We start from the raw sequence: 14971 nt of genomic DNA, 5'->3' as shown, positions 1-14971 counted from the left end.
TTTTTTTAAAAGATTTCTCCACACGGTGCAATTTTAAGAGTTTTTTTTCAGGGATTCAGAGATTCTTTCAGAGAGTATTTCACAAATTATTATGAGGTTTTTTTGTAGAAATACTGATTTTTTTTTCAGGAAATGTTTCAGATATTATTGTTGGAATTTCTCCAGAGGTTCCTTCATGCATTATTTCATATATGTAGGCATTTTTAAAGGTATTCATTTAGAAATTTCTACAGAAAATACTGAATAGATTACTCCTGAGTCTTTTACTTGGCATTTTCGAATAATTTTTCAAGAAATTATTCTATGAATACCATAAGTGATTCTTTTGAGAATTTCTCCATGAATTTTCTTTGTTCCTTCATGATCTCCTTTGGAAATTTTACCAGATAGATTTTCTGGATTTTTTGTGTACTGATCTCTTCCGAAATTTTATAAGAAATACTTCTCAGAATTTATCCAGGAGTTTTTTTTTCCAATTATTCCTTCAAAAATGCCGAAGTAATCTTTGTTGAATTTTAGAATACATTTTTAGAGGTATTTCTAAAAAAAAACATCGAACAGCTTTCGAGGAAATCCTTTGCTGAAATTCCTTAAAAAATTCCTAAAATTATAAAGACGTCTCTGGAGATATTTTGGATGGGATTCTGGAAAAAAATCCAAAAGAAAACCGAGCAGAAATTTCTGAAGGAATCTCTTAAGCAATTGCTGAAAAAAAATTCTGTTGAATCCCTGTACAAATCTCACGGAGTTCCCTTGAAGGAATCTCTAGAGGAATATCTGAAGAAATTTCAGGGAAATTCTTGAAGAAATTCCAGTGGGAGTTTCTTAACAATTTCCTAGAGAAATACCTGGAGAAACTCTTCGGGAAAATTTTTGGCATATCTTAGGTGGTATTTCTAGTGAAGTTTACAACCTACAAAAATTCGAAATTTAAGTAGAAATTGATGTGTAGATATCTGAAATTTCTTGATAAAAACTGGGGGATTTTCTGAAAGTAATTTTGGTAGATTTGAAACCGAATTCCTAGAGTAATTTCTGAAGGAACTCAAAAAGAAATTTTTAAAGGAATCCGTAGAAGATTTCTCAATAGAATCCTTGAATTGTGGAGGAATCTTATAAATATTTACTGGGAAAATCTCTTACAAATTTTTAAAAGTAAACTTCAGTAGAATTTCTGATGGAAACTTTGAAAGAATTCCTGTAGGAGTCTTTGGAAGACTTTATAAATAAATCAATGAGAAAATTTCTGGGAGAAGCTTTTGATTTTCTGAAGGAATTTCTTGAAAGCATTTCTGAAGAAATCCGTGTGTGAATTCCTGAAATAATTCTATTATGGATTTCTGACAGAAACTTTGGAAGAATTTCTGAGGAAACTTACGGAAACTTGTTAAGAGGAATTCTTCGAGAATTTTTTGGAGGACCCTCTAGAGGGAATTCTAAAGGAATTTTCAGAAGGAAGAATTCAAGACGTTTCAGACTGATTGCGTTCGTAGATCTGATGATGAGATTCATAAACAAACATGTGGCTATGTTAGTTTGAATTTCATTCAAACACACAAGTTATACATGTTGATTCGATGATTTATGTTGAATAAAGTTCTTAGAAAACCTTAAACAGTTCCAACTTCTCTCATCTCTCACCTCTGAACACACCCTAAGCTCCCCTTAACTCTACTCGCTACTGCTTTTTCCTGAACCAACCTTATCCCTAACTAATCTTGAGTACTCCAACAGTTCTGAACACAAGCAAACTCCATTAGGTAAACGTTAGGTATCGAAGTTACCTGAATAGATTTTACCTAAATCGATTCTACCGAAATGGAGGTTCCAGTGTAATAAGATGTAAATGTGTCGTTACACATCCCTTAGAAAGACGCCTTAAACACCCAGGTGAATCGATTTGAGGTCTCTTCGCAAATTCCTCGCACAAACACGCGACTTGCCCTCGCTAGCTCAACAGTCAGCAGATAGGTACAATGAGTAATGCTAAATCAAATCAAGCGCGAACCTCCAGGACCAGAAAGACCGGATTTCGTTCGAAGCTGCTTGCATGATGCACACGCTGTCCGTAACACGCATACATGAGAGTGAGTGTGGCTGGTCGTTCGCTAGGTTCCACCTTCCCAAATTCTACGCGAGTCGAGCGGCTACTGTTTGGTGCCAAGCCAATCTCTTTCTACCTTGACCCTGGCCCTGACTGGGGGACCCATCATTCAGTGATTGAAGGATCGATCCTCGGTTGGGGTAGGTTGAGGGTGGAAGCAATGGAATACCAAACACCAATCATCGAAAAGAAACGCGATTATGATCATCGACGATGATGATGATTGTACAGAAAATAACGATGATGATGATGGAATTCTTCAAAAATTGACTGTAGAATTGTAGTTTCAAGGGTGATCTGCAGATTTATTTGCTGAACCGCTCATAAATTGGATACACTTTAATAGCTTGATTAGGATGTTTTCTTATGTACTGTGATGACACTTCCAAAAGTTTCTAACTTTTTGCATGGCCAATTGTTTTGGAAAGTTCACGATCGTATAATCAAAATCTCACAAACGGCTCGAAACCTGACCAACCCTAACCGATAGTCGGAGAAACCAACGGGATTCGTCCGTCAAGGTCTCCTCCATCCAGCCATCCATCCATCCACCTATTGGCGAAACCTTGCAAGATATGTATCATGGATTCGCGTCTCCTTTTATAGAGATAGATATTTATTGATGATGGCTAGCCACAGCGAGCACAAACCGGATCAACGGCAATCGTCGCGTCGGTGTCGACGACGATGACGGCAAAGGAGATGACGAAGACGTGGCCACTGACTGCTGCGTGGAAGCCAGATGAGAAAAAAAAAAGAGAAATAATAACTTTCTATGCCTAATCACTTGGTTGTTATCAGTTGTGACTAGTGAGTAGCCCTAGTTAATTTTGCGGGTGCTGTGTGAGAGAGTGTGCGACGAAGTGAACATACGTAGTTATGTTGTTGTCGTATCTGTGGGCTATTTTTATGCTGCGATTGTGTAGACTTGTCATGGTAATATGCAGTTTCATATGCAACGCCTCTGATATCAGTGAAGGGAGTGCTATAGGAATAGAAAGAGTGAACAAACGATGTAGGTAGAGAGTTTGAAGAAGCTGATAACAGAATTTGTGCTTCTCTCCTTATGACATTTATGGCATCTTCTATGGTTTACCTCAAAATTTTTATAATTGATTCGTAGAAATATACGCATGCCAGACAAAATTGGCGGATTTGCCAACATTATTATATTGTGAGTAGCGGTCAGGTACTGGACAAAAAAAAAGTGATATTCGCTTGTTTGAGATAAGAGGTAAAAGTACCGTCAAACGGGGTTACTTGCAACAGCGGTGTAACTTGCAACACGATGACATACACTAAATGTGAAGCATTTTCTAATAATAATGAAAACTAGTATGCCCTACTATTTCGGTTATAGAGATTATGTGTATGAAAGATCGATTTAGTATAAAAATTAGCTTTATTTCTTTGTTTATGGTTTAGCTACACTGTCAAAACGGATTGCTCATTTTATCTATAAAAACAAGTATGAAAATCGTGCTTGACCCCTCCCTTATGGTAATTGCGATAAGTCTGATGACCTTGCTTGCAGTTAGGGTACCTAATAGTAAGCTTAGCTAGCTTGAAGATGACTCACTCTACCTTTTCAAGAAATGACAATAATCATTGTTGACATTTTGTAATGAGTGCTAAGTCACGAGAATCATATATATTTTGTGTTTGAGGGACGTGAGACCTGTTGCTAAACGATATACTCTCGCTTGCAATAACTATCACTCGTTTCATGAAAAATTATATGTCAATTGGTTAGTGTACATCTTTTCATGATATGTTTCATGCATAACATCAAAAATTTACAATACGACTAAATACTAGAATGTTAGTGCTGTTTAATGATAGCTAACTTAGCTTCATGTCCTATGTTGCAAGTTACCCCACAGATGGGGAAACATGCAACAAGCATGTATTTCGCACCTCCTGAGTAGGTGGCAACGTATTCTGGTAAACCAAGTGCTGCATAGTATTCTACTCGGGGTAATTAGCGTACACGATGCTTCACAGGGTGTTTCAAATGTTTAGATTTCAATGGTATTGCTTCAAAGTCGAAAAGTGTTGCAAGTTACCCCATTTGACGGTACTGGAAGTTATATCAAAAACTTGTTTTTGATCCATCTGACTAATGGCAGCAGATCAATGAAATAGCTCGCTGCTATTAGTTTGATCTTACCAAGAGCTAAATGCGATATGATGAAGATTTTACAGCAGTAAATAAGAGATATTGTTTTGAGTACTTTTACCTCTTATCTCAAACAAACTAAAATCACTTTTTTATCACATTATCAAAATAACTTCTTATTGAGCTTTTTTCCTCTACTCGGGATACATTTTTTTTTTGGTAATCCGCTCATACGCTTTGAAACACCGTCCAACGTTTAGAAATATCATGAATCAAATTGGCACTCCTTTTATACCCATCAAAGCCCTCCGAAACTCTGAATCCCTCGTAAGATGAAATATCAAGAAGCACAATTCGAATTTTGCATACAAACTTTAGAGGCACAAATCTGACGAACAAAGCATCGAACTCCGCTGCACTAGTTTATCCTGGCTTTGCTAACTTACACAAAGAAGCAGATAATGCAAATTAGGTTCAATTGTTTACGAACTTTTAAGATTAGTGCCCTTGACAATGTTACTAGGGGGTAAACTCGGCCATGGTGGCAGCTAAATTTGTATTTTTTGATATTTCACCAAGGCGAAACTGGAAGCATTTTCTCATTTTTTCGGTTTTTGATATTTTATTAACCCGTTTCGGTCCTAGTTAGGAATTTAATTTCAAAAAATCACTGTGACTTTATTTTCCAACCGATTTTTACGAAATTTTGTACGAAGATCGCGCTACATCTCTAGTTGTATGAAAAAATATTAAAATTGTATTTTGGTCCTTTGGGTCTGAGTTATTGAAGGGGTTATATGGGTCAAATCAGATCAAAAATGGCCCAACTTCCTTTTACCCACTGATTACTTGTAAAAAACACATGAAATATGATTGCAAACATAATCAATTATCTTTTTATTATTACAGACGCATAGTTTGAGTAAATTGGGATTGTCTGGATTTGGTTCCGGATGTTCCGGGTCGCGTTTGGAGTGCGTTCGGAGGACACTTCTCAAACGTTCCCTACACATGACATTTTTTCTCGCATAATTCTAAAAACAGGCTTGTCATGATTCATTCTTCATAATTTTGTATACTAAGTATATTGAAGGAATATTCAAAGGTTTTTTTGACATATTGGCCGCCATCCCGGATGTTCCGGGAACCTGGGACCATCCGGGGAAATGGCCATTTTCCAAACAGTTATAAAACATGGCTTGCGACATATCAATCAAGCTTGCTATTTGATGAAAACATTCGCGAAATGATGCGATTTGCTTTCGACAACGAATACGTTTTCACCCATCCTCGCTTTATTCAATCAACCTCCCATACGAGTAGCACACGAACGGACTCAACACTAATCAGCATAGTTGACTCTTCCTTTTCGCCGTTGAGCCGTTGCGTTCTAGCCAAGCATCTCTTTTCATCGCTTTCGATGCTTTTCGACTGCTTATCGCGAAGCATCGTTAGCTGAAAGCTTTATTAGTATGGTATCGGTACATGCGAATGTTGCTTCTGTGTGCGTGTCGAGCGTTCGTGCCGTAGCTTCGCAAACCAACCTATTCGGTATGGTTCGGCTCTTCGGGCGAGCGTGTGGCGGCACAGACAGATGTGTGCAAAATCGTTTGTGATTTACATCATGTTCGTTTTGCCACCTCTTTGCTGCTGGTCATCGCTGATCAGTGCACAGTTCAATCGCACGCGATAAATATACAGTTGATGAGTTGTGATGAGCACTAGTGAGGTGATCATTTGCATCATTGATATCAATCTTCATGTTTTTGCCAAACAAGTAAGTTAGAGTAGAATTCAGAGGTTTTTAGACATATTGGCCATCATCCCGGATGTTCCGGGAACCTGGAACCACCCGGGAAGTGGCCATTTTCCAAATTGTTATGAAACATGGATTGCGACACATCAATCTTCATAATTTTGCAAAACAAGTGAGCTAGAGTAGAATTCAGAGGTTTTTGGACATATTGGCCACCATCCCGGATGTTCCGGGAACCTGCGACCATCCGGGGAAGTGGTCATTTTCCAAACAGTTATGAAACATGGCTTGCGACATATCAATCTTCATGATTTTGCCAAACAAGTATGTAAGAGTGGAGCTCAGAGGTTTTTCATCCGAAGTATTATCCAATATGTCCACAACCTCTGGATTTGCAAAATCATGTAGATTGATATGTCGCAAGCCATGTTGCATAATTTATTGGGGCATGGTCACTTTCCCGGGTGGTCCCCGGTTACCAGAATATTCAAGATGGTAGCCAATATGTCCAAAACCCGGTGAATTCTACTCTAACATACTTCATTTGCAAATTATGAAGATTGATATGTCGCAAGCCATGTTTCATAACAATTTGGAAAATGGCCACTTCCTCGGCTGGTTCCAGTTTCCCGGAACATCCGGGATGGCGGCCAATATGTTCAACAATCTCTGAGTTTTACTCTAACTTACTTGTTTTGCAAAATCATGAAGATTGATATGTCGTAAGCCATGTTTCATAACTGTTTGGAAAATGGCCACTTCCCCAGGTGGTTCCAAGTTTCTGGAACATCCAAAATTGTGGCCAATATGTCCAAAAACCTATGAATTCTCCTCTAACATATTTGTTTTGCAATATCATGAAGATTGATATGTCACAAGCCTTGTTTCATAACTGTTTGGAAAATGGCCACTTCCCCGGGTGGTTCCACGTTCCCGGAACATCCGAAACTGTGGCCAATATGTCCAAAAGCCTCTGAATTCTACTCTAACATATTTGTTTTGCAAAATCATGAAGATTGATATGTCGCAAGCCATGTTTCATAATTGTTTGGAAAATGGCCACTTCCCCAGGTGGTTCCAAGTTCCCGTAACATCCGTAATTGTGGCCAAAATGTCCAAAAACCTATGAAGTCTCCTCTAACATACTTCATTTGCAAAATCATGAAGATTGATATGTCGCAAGCCATGTTTCATAACAATTTGAAAAATGACCACTTCCCCGAGTAGTTCCAGGTTCCCGAAACATCCGGAATTGTGGCCAATATGCCCAAAAACGTCTAAATTCTCCTCTAACATACTTGTTTTGCAAAAACATGAAGATTGATATGTCGCAAGCCATGTTTCATAACTGTTTGGAAAATGGCCACTTCCCCGGATGGTACCAGGTTCCCGGAACATCCGGGATTGTGGCCAATATGTTCAAAAATCTCTGAATTCTACTCTAGCACACTTGTTTTGCAAAATTATGAAGATTGATGTGTCGCAATCCATGTTTCATAACAATTTGGAAAATGGCCACTTCCCGGATGGTTCCAGGTTCCCGGAACATCCGGGATGGCGGCCAATATGTCAAAAAGAAACCTTTGAATATTCCTTCAATATACTTAGTATACAAAATTATGAAGAATGAATCATGACAAGCCTGTTTTTAGAATTATGCGAGAAAAAATGTCATGTGTAGGGCGTTTGAGAAGTGTCCTCCGAACGCACCCCAAACGCGACCCGGAGCATCCGGAACCAAATCCAGACAATCCCAATTTACTCAAACTATGCGTCTGTAATAATAAAAAGATAATTGATTATGTTTGCAATCATATTTCATGTGTTTTTTACAAGTAATCAGTGGGTAAAAGGAAGTTGGGCCATTTTTGATCTGATTTGACCCATATAACCCCTTCAATAACTCAGACCCCAAGGACCAAAATACCATTTTAATATTTTTCCATACAACTAGAGATGCAGCGCGATCTTCGTTCAAAATTTCGTAAAAATCGGTTGGAAAATGAAGTCACAGTGGTTTTTTGAAATTAAATTCCCAACTAGGACCGAAACGGGTTAAATAACGAAGCAATATTTTCAAAATCGATTTTTGTGCACATGTAGAGTATGGATCAAGGTATTTTCTGAATTTTTTTTGAGTTGGAAAATGTTTTCCATTTTTGCAGAAACCATTTTTTTTTTGTGAAATTTTGTTCAAAAATGGTTTCTGCAAAAACGAAAAACATTTTCTACTACAAAAAAATTCAGAAGATACCTTGATCCATACTCTACATGTGCACGAAAACCGATTTTGAAAATATTGCTTTGTTATTTAGTAAAAAATCAAGACCCAAAAAGTGAGGAAATGCTTCCAGTTTCACCTTAAGGCAAAACTGGATGGGTTTCCTGATATTCTGGTTTTTGATTTTTATTGAATCATTATTTTCAAAACAGGTTTCCATACACATTAAGAGTAGGGATCAAAGTATATTCCCTTTTTTTCGGGTGAAAAATGTTTACCAGTTTTCCAGAACACGTTTTTAAATTTTAGGTAAAAAAAGCTTCAATAGGATCAGTGTACCAGTTATGGCTATAGTACCTCAAATTCGCCATAGATTATTTTCAGCCTTCAGTAATGAAAATTAACAAGAAAAATATCATGAACAGCAGATCACGTTTACAAAAGATGGTTGCAATCATTCAAACTTCACTATTTGCTCAAATTATGGTAGAAATAAATCATTTTCCTTAACTTTTCGGCCTCCTTGCACCCTATTTCGCCACAGTGTACCCGTTATTTTTCCTGTAAAGTTTGAAAACTAATCAATCATTTGACTTATTGTTTACATGCGTCGGTCTTATTCTTATTTTTGTAGAAATAGTTTTTCTGAGGTGGTGCGATAACTGGTACAGGCACCCTACTTCTATTTTTTTTTTCGAATTTTCAATTTTCATCGATTTTTATAACAAGCAAAAGAAAACAATTTTAGAGATTTTTGAGCTTGATTGACCGCCCGTAGATGCAACTCCAGTATCGCCAGACCAGCTACACTCACACAAGGAACCAATGAGATACCTGCCGTGGACTACGCAGGCACCTTCAGTGTGAGTGTTGATGATCTTCTATTTTAGGCGACAATGGGTCAATTTGGGGAAGCGTAAGGAAGTGATGATTGCAATCGTTTGTAAAGGGTGATACGGTCAAAATTTGGTCACACATTTTTTTTTATAACTATAGACTGCGTACACCAAAACAGCTGATTTTTGGACCAGTAATGCTACATTATATGTAGCTTATACCATAAAATTTTCATCAAAATCGATTAAGTATTGGTTGATATATAGATAAAACCAATGACCTACCTTTTTAAAATTTTGTACAAAGGCGCTCCATAGTAAATTTTCGGAAATTTAAGGTCAGTAAAGCACAATTTTGATTATAGAACTATCAATACTGCTCCGATTTTTATCAAAATTTTACAGTATAATACTATTATGAAAAACTGTTCTTAGTAAAATTTTGAGCCATATTGTATGAATACTTTCAAAGTTGTAGCAGTTTGAATATGAAAAAAACTGATCGGGTGCCACTTAAGCAAATATAACTTTGTAACGGCTGGATCAAATTGAATGAAAATTTTACACAACATTTTGATATGCATACTTCACATACAGAAAAATTTTAATTGAAATCGGTTAAGTATCTCTGGCTCTATAAATAAAATAGTAAAAATGTGTGAATCCCCCTTGCACAAAATTTTAAAATTGCAGATCTCAGGGTTCAACAATATCTCCGCAAATACTAGACCGATTTTGATGAAAATTTTATGGTACAAGCTACATATAATGTACCATTACTGATCAAAAAATCAGCTGTTTTGGTGTACGCAATCTAAAGTTATAAAAAAAATGTGTGACCAAAATTTGACTTGACTTGACAAAATTTGACAAAATTTGACCACCTAAACAAATATAACTTTGTAACGGCTGGATCAAATTGAATGAAATTTTTACACAACATTTTCATATGTATACTTCACACACAGAAAAATTTTCATTGAAATTGGTTCAGTATTTTTGGCTCTATAAATAGAAGAGTAAAAATGTGTTCTTATTTTTTAATCCTCTTTGTACAAAATTTTAAAATTGCAGTTTTCAGGATTCACAATATCTCCGCAAATACTAAACCGATTTTGATGAAAATTTTGTGGTGTAAGCTACACATAATGTACCATTACTGGTCCAAAAATTAGCTGTTTTGGTGTACGCAGTCCCAAATTATGAAACAAATTGTGTGACCAAATTTTGACCGTATCACCCTTTATCCACATCTGACCGAATATACCTCTGCGTCAGTACAAATTCATGAGGATGTCGGAGTGTTGGTGGGACTTGGTTGGCAGACGGTTCACACATTGGTACGTGGATACCAGGGTAAGGTGATAGAATTATATTTTTATTATTCTGAAGATGTGCGGAACAGTTCGCTTGATTGCATAACTTGTAGGCGTTATCTATTAGGATTGAGCAAGGGATTGTGACACTGTGCTGTGAAAGTTTGGAAGGAAGGGAAACGGCTTCTTCAACCATGAGTTATATATGTAGAGAGGAGAGATAAAGTATATAGAAAGATACAAAGTAGGAGGAAAGGGACGGGCCAGGGATTGAACACAGGACCTTCTGCATACAAATCAGAAGCGGTAGCCACTAGACCACCAAGCCCGTCAAGCTTAAAAACGCTGTATCTCTGGAACGGCTAAAAAGACCTCGGCGAGTTAAGATTTTTCGACCGGAAAATGTCTGATAAACACGATGGAATCAAAATTTTTGAAATCAAAATATACTCATTCGACGAAAAATCGATTTTGAATTTTAAAATTGAAAAATAACATGTTTGGTAACATTGTATCGAAAAAAATAATATTTTTCCTGGATTCCTCTAACAATTTTCTTCAAAAAAACCGAAGGTCCAAAATGCGTATATGTTATAGCTTCAAAGCTATAAGCTAAGGAAAGGAAGGGAAAACTTGGATTTTTCTTGTATTGACAAAGGCGCGGGGTGCTGCCACGGGCCGAAGGGTGATCCGATCGGCACCAAAATTTGGATTTTCCTTCCTCCATTTAAACAAACATTCCAACAAAATTTGGTAAAGATCCGTGATGGTCGATAACAGGCGGTGCGTACACTTGGTGTGGAATGACCTTTATATTGTTTTTTCCCTACATCTAACAACACTTAAGTTACAGCAAGTTCAAAGTTCAAATACAAAAGTAAGAAAAAAATGTTAAATAGAGGAACTTATGAATTTCCGGAAGTTTTGTTCTCTTCGTCATGGGTTTACCTGTTGAGCTCAGAGTTGGCCTCAAATCTTTCACATCCAAGCTGAGTTATATGCCCAAATTTCAGGCAATTTGGCCTACAAAAAAAAAACCATGACGAAGAGAACAAACCTGTCGATAATACACGTATCAGTTTTAGTTCAAAACTTTAAACAGTAAAAAAAGTTCGAATAACAATAATGTGAAATTTTCACATAATCTTATGCATTTTCTTTTTTTATTGATTTTTTTCAATTATTTGTTAGGATGTAGGAATAAAAATATGTTTAATTTTTTTTCTTTATATGTGATTTTTTTTACTTAAATCTCAAACATTGTTTTCTTCTACTTGTTTTGAAAATCAATGAAAAAAATATCGGGAAAAATAGTTAGAATCATTTGACCATCCTGGATACAATGTGAGACTGGAAGTAAGCCTTCTCTTGAAAAATTATAAAAAAAAATTCAAGGGGTAAGGTTTTTGAAAAGTTTGGAATTATCAGGTATACCTCGATTTTATGTACTTCGATGGACATGAACGATGTAAATGAATCAGTTTAAAATTAACAGTTTGTATTATGATGACTTACAATGCAGAGGTTTTCAGCCTTTTGACACGCGGAGCACTTCATACCAATAAATTGTTTTGTGAAGCATACCTCATGACATACATTAATGGCATAATTCCTTTTCTGACTTTATTTTTTTTTTATAAATATCCCTCGCTTTGTCGATGATCACGATGAGTGGAGTAATAGGGTGATTCTCTGGTGATATTTTTTGCAGATCCCATAGCAATGACAACATTTTTGGCTTATGCATGCAAACTGCCCATTTGCCAGATTTTTCCTCAAAGCATTCTCAAAAATTTCCTGGAGGAATCTCTGAAGGAATCGCTCGGGCAATTTCTGAAAGAATCCATGAATCAACTTTTGAAGAAATCCCTGCTGAAATTTCTGAAGTAATACATGGATTATTGAAGAAGTCTCTAAAGATATTTCCAAAATTGTCCCTGAAGCAAATTTCAGAAGTAATTTAAACATAATCTAAAGAAAATTAGAAATGAAATCCTGAAAGAATAAAAAAAACAGGAATTCTCAGGAATCAGATTGCATAGTTCGATTTTCTGAAGAAATTTTAGGAGAAATACCTGAAAAAACACTTTGAAACCCTTGGTGAAAAACCTTGAGATATTTTCGGAAAAGAATGCTGGAGATATTTTCTAATTAAAATCCTAAACAATTTTTTTAATGAATTCCTTGAGGAATCCACAGAGAAATTCCTGGAGGTACACTTGGAGGAATTTCTGAGCAAATGCATAGATTAATACTCGGCGAAACTCTGCCGAGATGAAATCTTTATGTGAATTTTGGCAGGAATCTGTAGAAGAATGTATGAAGAATCTCCTATAAGAATCTGTAGAAAAATGAAGCAATACCTGGTGGATTTTTAAAGATATTCCTATAAAACCCTTGGAGCAGATTCTGGAAGAAAAATGTTTTGAAGGAAATCTAAATGAGTGTGAATAAATCTTCGGCATTTCCTTAATAATCTCTTGTACAATTTCTAAAAAAATCTTTGGAGAAAATTTTTTAGAAAGCTTCTGAAATTTTGAAGGAGTTCTGGATTTCTGATTCCTTATGCATCCGTGAATTATTTTCTTAAAAAAATCCATTGAGTTTTTTTTTGAGAAAGTTCATGGAAGGGTTTACGAAGGGAACTCATAGGGAACCCCTATAGGAATTGCAGAAAATTCCGAATGGATTCAAGATTTTTTAAAGAGTCCCTGGAAGAATTTCCAAAGATTCTAAAAAAAAATTCCTGGAGCAATTTATAAAGCAAACCCCGGAGGAAGTCTTGGAACAAATACTTGGAAGATCGTTTGAGAGAATGTTTAAAAGATTTTTCAGAAAAAAATCTTGAAAAATTCCGAAAAAATAAGGCAAATCTCTGAAGGGTTTCCTGAAGAAATCCCTGAAGTAATTTCTGCAGAAACTCATACACAACTTTCTAACATAACTCTTTGTGAAACTTCTGGAGGAATCCCTATTGGAATTTCTGGAGAAATTGGAAGTTGCTGTGTTAATTTCTGGTGAAATCCTTATTTCCCAGTAACCTCAGTACACATTTTTGAAGGAACCTTTGAAACATTTTCTGTAAACTTTGTTATGTATTGATTATAAAGGCTACGCTGAAAGTATTATAAAAAGAATCTCTGAAGAAATTTGTGAATAAATGTCTTTAGAAAATTCTGATGGAAACTCTGCACTATTTTTTTTAGCAATCCCTGGAGTAATTTCTGTTATTTTTGTAAGATGCTTTGAAAGAATTTTTATGGAATTAATAGTATAGAATGGATTTCTTAACAAATCACTAGGGAAAAGTTTTGAATGAATCCATGGTGATTTTTTGAAAGGATCCGTTCGGGAATTTTTGGACGAATACACGAAAAAAACTCCGATAGATTTTAGAAAGATTCTTTAGAAGAATTACTTAAGCAATTTTTTTTTATCTTTTTGCCACAGAAAGATCGTTCGAAAAATACAGCACAACCAATAACCACGCTCTATCAAGTGCTTGTCACAAATCTCTAAAAAATTTGGAGTAATTCGTAAATGAATTCAGGCTAAATCATCGCAGATGCTTCAAAAGCAATCCCTGGATTAATTTCTGAACTTTTCGAATTTTTGGGATATTTTTACAAATAACGTTATTGTGTATGCCATTGCTCAAAATATTGGCTTTTGAATCAACCATACATATTTTTGGAGATAACAAATTTCGATCGTAATAAGCTAGCAAGATAGTGATTTATTCGTTATTCAGCGAGAACTACTAGTGTGTGCCAAGGCTCTTAGCCTTTTATCGAAAACTCAGTGTTCATGAAGTTTTCGTGTGTTTTAGTATATTTTGACATAGAATTTAAATAAAAATAAATTAAAAAAATGCTTCGATTTTATGTAAAATTCGATTTTATAGTCATTTTGAAAATTGAAATGTCCACGAGGCCTGTAAGATCATTTTTGTAATGTTTTGAGAACTTTATAGAAATTATAATAATCTCATTAGAAAATCACAAAATTTAGAAATAACAAGCCCAGGTTAATCATCAACAAAATTTAGGTTGATTCTCAGTACTTGGAAGTAAATGTTACATCAAATATATTGTCCATGAGAGGTTGTGGCTTCTGTTTAATGGAGTTTTAGGCTCTAAAACCATGCTATATAGGTATATCTGGTATTGGGAAGAAATTTGGAGTCCACAAATGACAATTAAAAAAAATAGGAGTGGAGCGGACCTGGTGTGATGGGTAGAACACTTGACTATCACGCCGAGGACTTGGGATCGAATCCCACTCCCGACAAACTCGCAAAATGTGAGTTCTTCCTTCGGAAGGGAAGTAAAGCGTGGGTCCCGAGATGAACTAGCCTAGGGCTTAAAATCTCGTTGTACAGATAAAAATAAATAAAACAAAAATAGAATATCCAAGATGGCGACCAAAATATCCAAGATGGCGTCTCAAAATTCAATATGGTGGCTGTTTAATGGAGTTTCGGGCTCTAAAACCATTCAATATGGGTGTATTTGTTATGTGGAAGAAGTCTGGAGTACAAAATGACCACAATTTCCAAGCTGCCGGATTTAAATCCAAAATGGCGGCTCAAAATTCAAGATTGCGGCTGTTTTTTAAGA

At 35.9% G+C, this 14971-nt stretch overlaps 1 protein-coding gene across 6 annotated transcripts in view; it reads left to right on the top strand.

Moving 5' to 3' along the window:
• LOC109415966 (high affinity cGMP-specific 3',5'-cyclic phosphodiesterase 9A) overlaps positions 1-14971 on the top strand; it is a 680025-nt gene that overhangs the window by 75655 nt on the left and 589399 nt on the right. The gene's annotated exons all lie outside the window — the stretch shown is intronic.

Source organism: Aedes albopictus, chromosome 3 (assembly GCF_035046485.1).
Source record: "Aedes albopictus strain Foshan chromosome 3, AalbF5, whole genome shotgun sequence".
Lineage (NCBI taxonomy): Eukaryota > Metazoa > Arthropoda > Insecta > Diptera > Culicidae > Aedes > Aedes albopictus.
Note: the sequence above shows the minus strand (reverse complement) of the source record. Positions and strands in the feature narration are given on the sequence as shown.